General features: G+C 48.5%; 1 long non-coding RNA gene across 2 annotated transcripts; it reads left to right on the top strand.

Annotated features, from left to right (window-relative positions):
- Positions 1–3,086: 3,086 nt before the first annotated feature.
- Positions 3,087–15,095, top strand: LOC144280766 (uncharacterized). 2 transcript variants are annotated; one of them, XR_013349214.1, is made up of 4 exons: positions 3,087–3,531; positions 12,359–12,475; positions 14,268–14,391; positions 14,965–15,095. It is a non-coding gene; the product is annotated as an uncharacterized LOC144280766 (long non-coding RNA). The 2 variants fall into 2 exon arrangements; XR_013349196.1 differs by lacking the exon at positions 14,965–15,095 and having other exon boundaries at positions 14,268–14,792.

Genomic DNA, 15,095 nt, shown 5'->3' with positions numbered 1-15,095 from the left:
TATTTTGTATTCCTGACTCAACAATTAGAGACAGACGTGTTTGCCCTAAAAAATCCAGGCAGAGGCTCCCTGATGGCTGGCCCTGTAGGCAGAGACTTGCTGGCTGCTTATGAATTCAGCAATATTGATCTCATCTCCTCTCAGTTACTGGACTGAATTCAGATGCAAACCAGCTCCGAGAGAAGGCAAATTCCCAGTGCTTCCCCGGCTGTCGGGCTTGCTCACATTACTTCTATACCATGTCCTCTTAAAGCGGACAAATGCTCTCTCTGCATACACAGGACACAAGTCACCTAATTCTGCCCCCTGGAGACCTGCCCCTGGACCTCAGATGTGGGAAGAGGGAAACACGATTTCCTTTCAGCCGCCTACTGGAGTGTGATCAAGAGCTAATGATCGGTTCCTGATGTGGCCTGCTCGGGTTCACCACTACAGATTCAGAACTCTAACTTGAGCTGTGAACAGGGAAAGTGGGGTTACTAAAGCCAGAGGGGGGATGTTTTCCAGAGGGGACAGGACGACATGGTATTTTCATCAGGTGTGGAAGTGAGCCTATTAAGGAGTTAACATGGCTTGAGGACCTACCATGTACCTGAAGATGTGCTAATCCCTTGAGAGGGATTTTTTTTTTTTTTTAAGATTTACTTATTTATTTCAGGGAGAGCAGGAGCAAGAGCGAGAGTGAGAGAGAGAGAGAAAGAGAGAGAGAGAGAGAGCGGGTGGGGGCTGGTATAGAGAGAGGGAGACAAGCAGACTCCCTGCTGAGTGGGGCTTGATCCCAGGACCCTGAAATCATGACCTGAGCTGAAATCAAGAGCTGGATACCTCCCCTCTTTGTATTTGGACAGCCTTCCAGCTCTTTACCTGGCGAATAATGCCAACATAGCATCCTAGGTCTGTTTGTCTCCACGAAGCCTGAAGTGCTATTAGCAGAAGTGTTTTCCTGAATTGAAGCGTGGAGGTTAATAGGGACCAACTTTTGCAAACAGTAAACAAAGTCCAGCGGGTGACAAGCGGGGACGAAATCATGTTCCATAATTACCTGTTTGTCCAGAAATTGCATGGGTGTCTGCGGAGGCTTCGTTTAGAGGGCCCTCCCCGCTGCCTGCTGCCCTTCTTGGCATCCATCAACAAACTTGGAGCAACTGTGCATCTTCTCACTGCCTGTGCCAGGAAAACAGAGGCATGGAAAACACAGCCTTGAGGGTCAATTCACCCAGCACTGCGTCTCCTCATCCCTTGTGGTTCTTCTAAAACACTCGGGAGTATGCTTTTACTGTGTTGCTTAAGACTCTGTCTTTCCAGCAGGCTGATGGCATGCCTTGTCCTCACGTTCTGAAGCGGGGACACTGAAGCCCCAGCCTGGATTTGCCGCCTGGCTCCCCTCTGTGCCAGGTGCATTTGTCGGCCAGAGCTACCATCCCAAAGAGTGACGACGGGGGCCTCAAACGACAGAACTTTATGCGCTGCAAACAAAACTCTTCTGGAGGGACACCTGGGAGGCTCAGTCGGTTAAGTGGCCAACTTTTGATTTCAGCTCAGGTCATGATCTCAGGGCCATGAGATCAAGCCCTGCGTCGGGCTCTACACTCAGTGGGGAGTCTGCTTGAGATTCTCTCTCCCTCTCCCCCCTCCTCCTGCTCGCTCACTATCTTTAAAATAAATAAAAAAGTCTTATATAAATAAATAAAATGTTCAGGAGGATCAAAAGTGCCTGGCCTCTGCCCTACGCCCGTAAAGTCAGCAAAGTTCTGGAGCCTGCCATTCAATTCAGTTGTAGGTATCAGGAGACATGAGACTAGGAGGCTGAGCAGAAGGCAGAGAACAAAGACAGGAGAAGTCAGGATCCCAAACATAAGGCTTTGGGACTCGTTGCTCAGGAGTGGGTTCTGGAGCTTGGTGGACTATTGGATTCATGACCCCCAATGATTCAAAGTCTTTTCCACCCAAAACATCCATGTAATCCCCCAAAGACACTCCAAAAGAAGAATCTCAGTTCTAACACAAATCAACTAACATGTATCATGGAGAAGGCCAACCCAGCTATGTAGATGAGACACCTTTTTCCTTTTTTTTTTTTTTTTTAAAGATTTTATTTATTTATTTATTTATTTATTTATTTATTTATGACAGACACACAGGGAGGATTTTGAGAGAGGGGCATTGCCAGGGAACATCAGCAACGTCCCATCCTTTGGGCCTGTCCTGCTGCAGCTGCGCTACATTTCAGGGGACCATGCAAACTGAGTGTGTCAGAAATCCCGTGCCAGATGCCACGGAGAGCCTGTGGCCCCAAACAGGAATGAGGCCCCTCGGCTGTGGCCTGCTGCACCCTGAGCAGCTCTGCGGTGCCCGTGCTGAGATGAGGCCCTTCTCTGCAGGGAGAGGAGCCAGGAGCCTTCCTGCTGCTGGCTTGGAGCAGGCGGGGGGCTGGGTGGGGTGGGGGGCAAATTCTCAGCACAGCAGCTAATTCTCTACCACCTGTTTCAAAATGTGCTGCCAGACTGGTACACTTGGAGGGCAGGGGTCACCGGGTTCCTGGCCGCACTGGCTATGGGGCTTGCGGCGAGCTGGGCAAGGTGTGCTTGTTGGGCAATTTTGCCCTTGGCCGTCTCGAGGGGCAGCTACCTTTTCGATGGCAGTCTCACTACTTGTGTTAAAGGTTTCTGTTACTTTCTGATTGTTTAAAAACATATCTTTTTCTTTAAGAGACTTTATTTATTTGGGAGAGAGAGAGCTCACAAGCAGGGGGAGCAGCAGAGGGAGAGGGAGAAGTAGGCTCCCCTCCACCAAGCAGGGAGCCCAATGTGGGACTCGATCCCAGGACCCTGATCATGAGCTGAGCCAAAGGCGGATGCTTCATGGACTGAGCCACCCAGACACCTTTAGGGTCCTCTTCCACTGTGGAAAAAGCTGTCCCCGAGAGCCTCTGGAAATGCCTTATTAGAAACATACTTTGGAAAGATGTCCTACGCTGAATCGTGACCCTTGCTCCCTGCAAACTCCTGTGTTGAAATCCTGACCCTGGTACCTGAGCACGTGGCCTTCTGTGGAAACGGGGTCATTCCAAAAGTAATTAGCTCAGATGATGTCGCACTGGGGTTGGGTGGGTCCCTAATCCAATTGGACTGGCATCTTTATAAATTTGGGGAAGTTTGGCACAGATGTGCACACGGGGCGAACGTGCCTTATGAAAATGAAAGCAGAGATCGGGGTGATAGGGCCGAAGCCAAGAGCCCCAAAGACTGCCCACGAACTTCCAGAAGCAAGGAGGCTAGCCAAGGAGTCTGGCATGGAACAGATTCTCGCTCACAGCCCTCAGGAGGACCCAACCTTGTGGATGCCTTGATCTTGGACTTCTGGCCCCAGAACTGCGAGAGACTCAGTATGTGGTGTTTCGGCCCCTTGTTGTGGCACTTGCTTACGGCAGCCCTGTGAAGCTCACGCAAAGGGCATTGGCATGGAGGGCAAAGAGAAAGAACTGCCCGGTGGCATCTAATGAACTGGAGAGATTCTGGGTGTTGAGAGGAGGTAAGAGCATTTATTGAAAGACAGGAAGTGGCTCACCTTCCAGGAGCGTGTTCTCTCGCTGGAGAAATAAGACATGCGCTCAGGACTCAAGGCTCGGGACCTTGACCAATTTCAGCTCTCACGTCCTTAAAAAAAAGAAAAATAGCACCATAACGTGATGACGTCTGGTGTTGAAGTTTTGGTTCCTAGTTCTTTTCCCCACCTGGACTAAATCCCCTGGCCCCCAAACCAGTAGGCAAGTGTCCCAGGTGCTGCGTTCTGAGGTCCTGGAGAGCCCCCGAGCCTCGTGGAAGGCTCCCCTCTTGCCCTCTCTCCTTGGAGATATTTGCAGAGAAGGGAGAGTCCAGTGGATTTAGCGTAGTCGCTGGTTGAGGTGCCCCAGGGGTCTGGTCACTGGCCCTGAGCCCTCTCCCTGGAGCAGCAAGTAGAGCATCAGGGCCACAGGAGGGCTCAGGGAGCCCTGGGAACTCACTGCGGGAGGGGGCAAGTGAGGGCGGTGCTCCCGTAGCCAAGGGGCAAGCCTCTAGTGGAACGGGGCTCCTCAAAGGGCTGCTGCCTCTCTCCTGTCCTCGCAAAGCTTCCCTGAGCATCTTTGTTCTCGGGACCTGGAGTCCACTGCCCTAAAGGTCGCCTTCTAGTGTTTGTTTGAGTCCTGACTGAGTGACAGCCCAAGAATCAGCTGGCCTTGGTTCAACCGCTCATCTGTCGGTGACCAGCTGTATGACCTTGGGCAAGTCATTAACCCCTCTGAGTCTCACTTTACTTAACTATATTACAGGATTGATAGTAGTGCCTTGGGGCTGGGTCAAGTAAAATAATCCATCTAGGGGCGCCCCGGTGGCTCAGTAGGTTAAGTATCCGACTCTTGATTTCAGCTCAGGTCATGATCTCAGGGTCCTGGGATCAAGCCCCACTCAGCAGGGAGTCGCCTTGTCTCCCTCTCCCTATACCCCCCCTCCCGCTCGCTCACTCTCTCTCGCTCTGGCTTTCTGTCTCCCTGAAATAAATAAGTAAATCTTTAAAAAGATTTGGGCTTGGGATCCCTGGGTGGCGCAGTGGTTTGGCGCCTGCCTTTGGCCCAGGGCACGATCCTGAAGACCCGGGATCGAATCCCACATCGGGCTCCCAGTGCATGGAGCCTGCTTCTCCCTCTGCCTATGTCTCTGCCTCTCTCTCTCTTTCTCTCTATGACTATCATAAATAAATTTAAAAAATTAAAAAAAAAAGATTTAGGCTTTAGTAACCCCACTTTCCCTGTTCACAGCAGCAAGTTAGAGTTCTGAATCTGTATGGTGAACCCGAGCAGGCCACATCAGGAACCGATCGTTAGCTCTTGATCACACTCCAGTAGGGGGCTGAAAGGAAATCGTGTTTCCCTCTTCCCACATCTGAGGTCCAGGGGCAGGTCTCCAGGGGGCAGAATTAGGTGGCTGTCCTTCCCTTAGCTGAAAGCAGTTGCTCAACTGCTGAGCTACCCAGGCGTTCCTCTCCCCAATATTTAAAGGGCTCTAGGAAGTTGTTTTGCCTCTTCACTCTGCCTCTCTTTGCTTATTTTCACACTGATTGACCTTAAATGTATATGTGTATGAAATACAACATGTCCTCAAAAGCGTGTATAATGTACCCTTATTTTTATTTTTTTAAGTAGGCTGCACACCTAGCGTGGAGCCCAACTAGGGCCTTGAATTCATATCCTTGAGATCCAGACCTGGGCTGAGATCAAGAGTTGGATGCTTACCTGACTGAGCCACCCAGGCGCCCATATAATGTCCCTTTTGAGTTAAAAAATAAAATGAAATAACTACCCATGTGCCCATCAACCCACTTGAAGAAATAAAACATTGCTACCCCCTTGGATCTCAAGCAGCCCCACACTTTGCTCAGAGGTAATCATTCTTCTAATTACCACTCTCTTGCTTCACTGTAGAGTTTTACCACAAACACATGTGTCCCGACGCAATACACTTAGGCATAATTCAATATTTGTTTAATATTTTGTTGTTTGAATATAGCATAATTGATTTGCCCCTTCTACTGTGGATGGATGTTTGGGTTGTTTGAATTTCTGTTCTTCTGGGCAGCCCCGGTGGCTCAGCGGTTTAGCGCCGCCTTCAGCCCAGGGCCTGATCCTGAAGACCCATCGGGCTCCCTGCATGAAGCCTGCTTCTCCCTCTGCCTGTGTTTCTGCCCCCCCCCATGTCTCTCATGAATAAATAAATAAAATATATATAAAAAAGAATTTCTGTTCTTCTGAATAATGCTGCTATGAACTTGCTTACATATGTCTCTGATGTACACGTGCAAGAGTTTCTCTAGGACGCATGCCAACAACTGGCATTGCTGCTTCACAAAGTGTGTGCATCTTCAACTGTACTAACTCAGGCCAATTTTCTTTCAAAATAATTGCACCGATTTAGTCTCTGACCCGCAGTGCCTGAGAGCTTCTGTTGCCCTGCATATTCAAGCATCCTTGTCTTGCAAGGCTTTTAAATTTGTTTCAGTCCGGGCCATGTGAAATCCCATTACCAAGTTGTTTTTAAAGATGTTATTTATTTTTTTATTTGGCAGAGAGAGAAAGAAAGACAGAGCACAAGCTGGGGGAGGGGGAGAGGCAGAAGCAGACTCTCTGCTGAACAGGGAGCCCAATGTGGGGCTAGATCCCGGGACCCAGGATCGTGACCTGAGCCAAAGGCAGACACTTCACCGACTGAGCCACCCAGGTGCCCCTGTGCTACCACTTTGACTGCATTTCCTTCTTGATTGCTGAGGAGGTTAGGAAATGTTTCATATGTTGATTAGCTATCTGTGATACTTCCCTGAATGCCACTTTTAAAAAATGCCTTTTAGTCAATTATTTTAGTCTTATGGAGTCTTCTTACATTTCATAGTTTGTATACAGGTTGAACAAAAGTATGCCCTCCTTTTTTACTTTTAAACCAGAATATAGCTGGATGAATTGTGCAACCTAGCTCAAGCCTGGAGTGTTTTAGCTGAGAATCCAACGTCACTGCATCTGGTATGACTTTTCACCACCAGTGAAAGTGCCTCATGTCGCTGTCATTTTAGGGCATCGCCTGACAAGCTTCCTCAAGGACATCTGCATTTCTGGATAGGGGAATGCAACTTTGTTCCTTTTACTATTTTCTACTGATTAGGACCCAGAAAACTTACAGCTCTATAAAGTAGATGTTTATTAAAATACTTGCTGGCAAAATGCAGATTTTTATCTGGTAAAGGAGATAATTCTAGAAGTTATGACTTGGGGCACCAGGATGGTATAGTCACTTCAGCGTCAGACTTTTAGTTTTGCCTCAGGTCATGATCTCCCAGTTGCGGGATCAAGTCCCACTTCAGGCTTCACGCTCAGCGGGGAGTCTGCTGAAGACTCTCCTTCTATCTATCCTTCCCCTTCACCTGTGTGCTCTTTGTCAAATAAACAAATCTTTAAAAAAAAAATAAAGTTATGACTTTTTGCCCTGTAGGATATTAAGCCATTTAAAAAGCGTAATTCAAAAATCACAATCCAACCTTTTATCGATCCATCTCTAGCTGCTATCATCTATGTATCCACACAGACATGAATTTCTTGTATCTTCCCTTGAACTGGCTTTGTCGTTCTGCTGGTTCTCTTGTTAATGAGTTAAATGAAACTTTGACATGTGCTCATCATGTATTAGAATATGTGTTTTCAAAAAGATTTTGAAAAGTATACTTGGATATTTCCTCCTCTGTGCATGTGCCTATGAATCAAGCTCTAGGCCACCAGGGATCAAAACATAACAGCACTAGTATTGCTTGTCCTCTGAGTTTAAGCTTTATTGTCATTTCTGCTCTCTGAATAATTTCTTCTTTTTTTAAAGATTTTATTATTTATTTATTCATGAGAGATACAGAGACAGAGGCAAAGATATAAGGCAGAGGGAGAAGCAGGCTCCCCGCGGGTAGCCTGTTGTGGGACTTGATCCTAGGACCCCGGGATCATGCCCTGGGCCAAAGGCAGACGCTCAACCACTGAGCCACCCAGGCGCCCCTTGAAGAATTTCTTTACTTTCCTGACAGTTCAATGTGCATTAAATTTAAAAACACATTCAGGTGCACCTGGGTGGCACAGTCAGTTGAGCATCTGCTATCACTCAGGTCATGGTCTCAGGTCCTGGGATCGAGCCCTGAATCGAGGTCCACACTCAGTGTAAAGTCTGCTTGAGATTCTCTCTCTCCCTCTTCCTCTGCCCCTCCTGCTTGTGCTCTCTCTCACACATAAATAAATACAATCTTAAAAAACAAAACACAACAAATCCAGTGTGCTGTATTGAGAGGGACCTGTGCGATGAATATCTAATTTGCCGTATTGATCAAAATGGAATTGCTTCCAACTGATTTTTTTAAAGATTTTATTTATTTATTTATTTATTTGAGAGAGAGAGAGAGAGAGAATCTGAAGCAGACTCTGCACTGAGAGTGGAGCCTGACATGGGGCTCGATCCCACAACCTCAAGATCAGGATCTGAGCCAAAACCAAGAGTCAGATGCTTAACTGACTGAGCCACCCAGGCACCTCTCCAACTGGCATTTTAGCAGTTTGATGTTCATTATACTTTGCTAACTGAGGCCTTCCTGGACAAGGAGAATGCCTCTCTGCTTCCTGGGTTTTCCATCATCTGTACTTCCAGTTTACTCAGGCCCCTGGAGCGATGGGAGAAAGGCTCAGGTTGGAAAGGGCAGGGTGGGTTCGTTCGGAGCCTGGGCCTGGTACAGAGGGAGGGTTTGGGTAGCCACCCAAACCACCCAGGGCGGCCTGGAGGCTGTGTGCGTCTAAGGCACAGGAATGAGGGAAGAGACAAAGGAAGGAGGGCAGACCGTTGGAGGGCAAGGTCCTCGCGCCGTGGCTTCCCTGCAGGGAGACTGGGCACTGCACGGGGACTGGAGCGACCCAAGGGGAGGGAGGAGCCTCCTGCCCAACAGCAGCAGCTGCAGCAAACACCTCCTGGGAGGTGGAGACTGCACCTGTCGCTGGCTGCAGACCCTGTCCCCAGGGGTCTAACCACCGAAGCGGGGTTTGCACGAGTCCTGCTCGCTCCTCGGAACGAGGGGAGCAGACTGTGCCAGGACACCGAGAGCCCTAGGAGCCGTAGGAGTGGGCTTGCCTTCCTGCTTTCACTCCTCGGAGGCCAGGAGGCCCGAGCTGGCCCCATGCACGGCACTGCCAACTCTAGCAAGGAGGCGAAGAGGGATTAAGAAGGAAGGGAAGGTAACGAAACATTGCCAGCTTGTGAGGTGCACTGCGCCTGAGCATCAAAAAAAGCACTGTTTTGAGAGTAATCAGCTCCTAAGGGAAAGGTCCAGATTTCCACGATGGCCCTGCTTTCAAATACTCTGCCTTCATGTCAAACTCGTTGTCAGAACTTTGTCTCCCTGTCTGGACTGGAGACTGTGATGCATCCAGATGATGTGGGCTCTTTCTAGCCTGAAATCTGCTATTTACGGGTTAAATAAGCACCGACAAGTCACCTAGTCTCTCAGCCTCTGCTTCCCCTTCTGCACAGAGATGCCTACAGGGTAACTGTGTGTCCTCTGGTTCTCCCTGGAGCCTCCCCTGCCTAATGGGGACAATATGCCCATTTGGAGAACAGCCCCTCTCCCACTCCGCCTCCCAATCATGGGGTTCCACAGGGCGCTACAGCTATAGTTCCCCTTACTCCTGGCCTCCGGGGGGGGGGGGTGGCATATATCTCAAACCAGTTAGCATCCTCTATAATTCTGCTCCCGCCCCCGGGGATTAAGTGATTCACATCCTTTCTACCCATGAAGCTGGGCAGGTAATGCCTCCCCTTTTCCCCCAGCTGCTGGCTGCTAGATTGGAGCCCCGTGGAGCATTACTGAGCCTGCTGGGCTGTCATCCATCCGTGACAAGCCATCACTGTGGCAGAACCAGCTCAGTGTGCAACAGGGAGGGGTTTGCAGCCTCCCAGGAAGCCTCCACCCAGTGGGGCCCACTGTGTTCCCTCCCTGCTGTGGGCAATGGGGGGACAATCTGCCAGGTGGCCTGTGACCCTCTCCAGGGCTCCCTGGAATCATGTTCAGTTTTAACAAACTCGCAGCCCTGATGTGCTGGCCCTCCTGGCAAAAACATATTTTGGCAAATGCAAAATTGCTAATGAAATTAACTAACATTCCACGCAGCATCTGTTCTGTGACCAATTTACCGGCTTCTGAGTGAATTTGCACTTGAGCCTATCCTCAGGCACAGCCTAGGATGCTTCTTAGTTCTGGCTGCAGACAGCCTCCGTGGGGAGGAGTCAGGGAGGAGTGTTTACAGCCCATCACTTCCTTCTGTTATTGAGGCCAGCACTTCCTTCCCATTCTCCCCATTTCCAAGCGAGTCTACCCCCCATACAATTGTAAGAATGTTCTGCAGTGGTTAAGACTCTGTTGGTAACCAGTGACAGAAACCTAGTTTCACCCTGGTTAAACCAAAGGGGGACTCTATTATAAAAATGCCAGTGGTATCACGGAGCCCAGGAGAGGGTGAGGGGATTTCTGGAACGTGGACCGCAAACGTGGCCAGTGCTTTCCATCTCTCATCCTGTTCTGCCCTGTACCTTCTACTGGGTCCTCCTCTCCTCTCTGTAAGCACATTGTCTCATCTTGTGTGGTTCCTGAGGAAACATGACTGCATGTAGACCTAGATACTGAGGGAAAGACTTCCTGTGCAAAAGCATATGGTGCCCACATGTGGACAGGACCACTAAACCCCAGCGGGACATGCACTGAGGTCAGCCCCTGGTGGCCAGGGATCTGTGCCAGGACCTGTGGTCACATCAGCATCCTGTTGGAACATAGGGGCTGCTCCTGGCCCTCTGCCTGTCTCCATACCCTGTTCTAGAAACTGAGTGCTTGTGTGGACACTGGTCTGTGCCTATGCTGCCCTGAACTATCGCCCAGCAGCTGCTATGCCCCGAAGCTGTCCTGCCCCAGAGGGTAGACATAAAAACAGATTCTCAGTCTTCCTGAGATTTAGATGGCATGGCTGGCTCCTCATCATTCAGAGCATTATAAATGTCTAAAATCATCCTAATTATTTATATTTACTTGTTTATTGTCTCTGTCTCCCTACTACAGTGAAATGCCATGAAGCAAGATCTCTGTCATGTGCCCCTTCAAATCTGTATTTTTGTATCCTTAGGGTAAATCCCCAGTAGTGCAATCACTGGGATGTAGGGGAGCTCTATTTTTAACTTCTTGAGGACCCTCCACACTGTTTTCCAGAGTGACTGTACCAACTTGCATTCCCACCACCAGTGTAAGAGGGTTCCCCTTTCTCCGCATCCTTGCCAACCTCTGTGGCTTCCTGAGTTGTAGAATGGATAGCCATTCTATCGATGTCTTACTTCTCGATCTCTTCTTTTGTACCCCAGGGTTCTGTCTTTGCCCCAACATAACATAGATAGCCAAAGATGAGTTAGCCCCATTGGGGCATAAGGGGTCACTTTCGAATCGGAGACTAAGATGGTGAATTCTTGACTTCTAAGATCAAAGGTACCATTCAGATGTAAAAAACAAAAAGATGTGAATGGGGACATTATCTATTTTCAGTTTAGAATCCCTTTGAAAACTCTAAGCCCGGGCATGGAGGGGACCTGGTACAGATTACAAGAGCTCACTTAGCTCTTCCCCCTTCCAGCTGAGTCCTGAAGGTGGAGCAGGGTATAAAGATACACGCTTTTCCCCCTAAGATCGGTAATCTCAGAATGCATCATCTGGACCTCTGAGCACCTTGCCAGTGTCCCCTGAGCCACAAGGGTGCAAGAGAACAAAACTGGATGGAGGATTTCAAGGCCAAATGATGCTGCGTGATGTATCAAAACTCACTTGGGAGTCAGAAAGACTCAGGAAGTTGGCCAAGAAAAGACTCAAAGAGCAGGGCTGTTAGACCCCCAAACTCTGAGCCTTGAGGTGATGTGTGTGCATCTGAAGACCATGGCCATGATAAGACCTCCAGGCACTTCAATGAAGGGGCACCGAGGACAGAAGCCAGTGACCCAGCGGTGGGAGGGCTCACCTCCAAGGACCAGATACGACAAACTACCTTCTCAACGGTGCTAGAACAGGAGTGAGACAGATCAAGAGGGAGAAGCAGATGCAAACAACAGCCCCTGAACATCAGGATTTGCCTCCCCTAACTCAGTTGCCATCTGGGGTGTAAAGGGAAGGGTAGGAGAGAGTATTTAGCTACACTTAAATTGATCCAGTTTTAAAACTGAAAGTGACTATATTAAGTTGCTGCAAATCAGACAGATGGGGCTTTAGTATAACTTTTCTTTCAGATTTATTCATTTATTTGAGAGAGACGGGGGGAGGGATGGAGGGAGAGAATCTTTAAACAGTGAACGCAGAGTCTGTTGTGGGGCTCAATCCCTTGACCCATGAGATCACGACCTGAGCCCAAACCAAGAGGCAGATGTTCAACCGACTGAGCCACCCAGGTGCCCGTTTAATATCACTTTTCTTTTTTAAAGATTTTATTTATCCATTCCTGAGAGACACACAGAGAGAGAGGCAGAGAGACAGGCAGAGGGAGAACAGATGAAGGGAGCCCATGCGGGATTTGATCCTGGGACCCCGGGATCAAGCCCTGAGCCGAAGGCAGACACTCAACTGCTGAGCCACCCAGGCATCCCTAATATGACATTTCTAAGCTATAGGAAAAGATAGTTACGTTTTGCTCCCCTGAGGCCATGACTGAAATTTATACCTGCCACAGAACATTAGAAGTCACAATTTTCTTTCTTTCTTTTTTTATTTTATTTTATTCATTTCTTTGACACAGAGAGAGAGCGTACAGGTGGGAAGAGTGGCAGGCAGAGAGAGAGGGAGAAGCGGACCTCGCCCCCAGCCACGATGTGGGGACTCTATCCCAGGACCCCGATCATGACCTGAGCTGAAGGCAAGTACTTAATCAACTGAGCCACCCAGGTGCCCCTCACAATTTTGTTTCTACAGACGAGGAAACTGAGGCCCAGGGAGAGAGATGGGTGGTTCGAGGTGATACTGCTGTGCCTGGGCACAGCAAGAACAGCAGAGATCTCCTGAATCTTGTTCCGGGGTGCCCAGCGCCACGGGGCACTACCTTCCTGGATCTATCAGAGTCTTGCAGAAAGTCCAGAGTCTCATGGATGGAACAAATGTAAGAAAATGTCTCCCTAACTTTTTTTTTTTTTTTTTTAACTAGAGTTAAACTGATAAGCCAAGTTTTAAAAGCCTGTACTCTCACTTGACAGCCAAGTAGCATGGGACACAAATCGAGATGCGCATCTTTGGTTAGTGAATGTCATCTCCCTCCCCCCTCCCTTTCCCATTCCTGACACTTATCAAATCCCTCCTGGGTGCTTGTAACAACTGTAAGGCACAGGGAAGTGATCCGAAGAGCTGGGTGCCATAGAAGTGGTGGCAGCTGGAGAAATGGCTTATTTTGACAAGAGCACTTAGGCAGCAGGTGGGAGAGGGATTGAAGAGGAGGGAGAGGCAGCCAGATTTCCACGCTCTGATGATGACATCCCTGAGGAACAGCGCAGCTCTTCTGAGGCGTATCCTTCCACAGATGCAGAAGATGGCAAAGACACAGAGTGACTCAGAATGTCGGTGTCTGGCACCGTTACCCAGGAGCTGCTGATTCACATCTGACACGAGGACACTCATTCGTGCCCAGCCAGACGAGCTCTGGTGCTCCCGCTGGGACTGACCGAATTCCAAGTCGTCCATCAGATGCCTTCCCATTTGTGCTCCATTTAAGAACGAGTCCTAGCTCTCTCCATCCGCTCGGTAGACCAGGGTCCCCGAGATAATGCTGTGTTCATGACGATGGTTTCTAGTACCATCAGTTTGTAGGCAGTAGCTTGAACTGAGAAACTGGAAGTTGAAATTCCCCTCTGGAACTGTGTCTGCTCGTGCAGTCCCAGGAGCTTCCATGGGCAGAAGAGAACAGAGGAGAGATGGTGTGGTGTAGGGAACAAGAGAGTAAGTTTGGATTTGGCAGACCTGGATTCAAGTTCTGGCTCTGTCTTTTCTTAGTTCTGTGACATCGGGCAAGCTGCTTATCATCTCTGAGACTTCTCTTCCAGTTTCTGTAAAATACAGTTTCTGCAACTGAGAGTAAGGATAAAGAAGTATTTATGTGATGCAAAGGAACTATGGAAAAAAATGTTAGCTGGTGCTGCTTCTGTAGCAATTCCTCACTCCACTCACAAGGCATACCCAGATGTGCTAAGAGGGGTCTAAACTAGAGTGCACGCTTTTCGTTATGCCCTGCCCCGTTCACCTGTTACACCATATGATAATCAAGCCTGCACAGTTACAGCTTCAACTGGATTTAAGAACTGTGTCTTATTCCCACCTCTGGAATCCTAGTGCTCAGTGGAGCAGACAAATCAATACGAGAGTGAACCGACTGCAGTATAAGAGATTTCTTAAAGTTTCATTTCTGATTCTAGCACGTGAAGAGGGTCTGTGGCATCAGCCTGTGTTCGAGGGACTTCAATCAGAAAATTAGCATGATTATTTCTCCGTGGGAAAGGATAAAGAAAGCAATGCTATGTTTTGGTTTAAGATATGTAATTTATCAAAGACAACTCCAGATTCAAAACCTAGGCAGAGGAATGGTTTATTTCTAGCACTAAACTAGATCTCCCCAGATACTGGCAGCAGGATTTACAGTAATTATATTTTGCTTCTTTTCCTAGGTCTTTGGAGGAAATCAGCCACCAGGAGCTAAGAATCTGTATTTGGTATCTCAGCACTGCTGGAGGTGGTGAAAGAGGAGAGAGAACAGACACAAAAAGACTGAGGCTGAGCCCCAGTCAAAGGGTGGGGTTGGAAACTTTCGGGTTGCTTGGTGGTATTTTGAGACCTCAGTTGACTTTAATGACTTCCTCTGTAAGAATAAGATAAGCAGACAAGACTGGGGCCCCAGTAGCATCAAGAGTTGATTCTCCAAGATCATACCTGTCACAACCACATTGCATGGAGGGAACATGTGGATGTTGAGTGTGGACCTTGCCCTTAGCCAAGGGTTGGTTAGAAGGATGGCTGGGAGGGGATCCCCGGGTGGCTCAGTGATTTAGCGCCTAGGGCATGATCCTGGAGTCCTGGGATCAATCCATCCCTGCATGGAGCCTGCTTCTCCCTCTGCCTGTGTCTCTGTCTCTGTCTCTCTCTGTATCTCATAAACAAATTTAAAAAAATTAAAAAAAAGAAGGATGGCTGGATGGGTGTCACAGCTTCTGTGTCGTCTCCTTCTTCAAAGGGTCTCTTTCCCTGTTTTTAAGAGCCTAGTGTTAAGACGATTCCTACACCAGGCTGGCAGGGAACAACCATGAACCACATAAATATATCCATTAAAACCAAACTAAATGTATCTTCAACTCAATTTCTTCTCAGGTGGATCTTCAAAATGCAACTTGTTCCTCCAACATGAAGTATGATGGAGGGGAGGCTGGAATGCAAAGAAACAAGACTCAACCAATAGCAATTCTAATATCTTGCTCTTGAAAATTTTACAAAACTGTATG

Source organism: Canis aureus, chromosome 1 (genome assembly GCF_053574225.1).
Source record: "Canis aureus isolate CA01 chromosome 1, VMU_Caureus_v.1.0, whole genome shotgun sequence".
NCBI classification, from domain to species: domain Eukaryota; kingdom Metazoa; phylum Chordata; class Mammalia; order Carnivora; family Canidae; genus Canis; species Canis aureus.
This window is presented reverse-complemented; position numbering and strand designations above follow the sequence as displayed.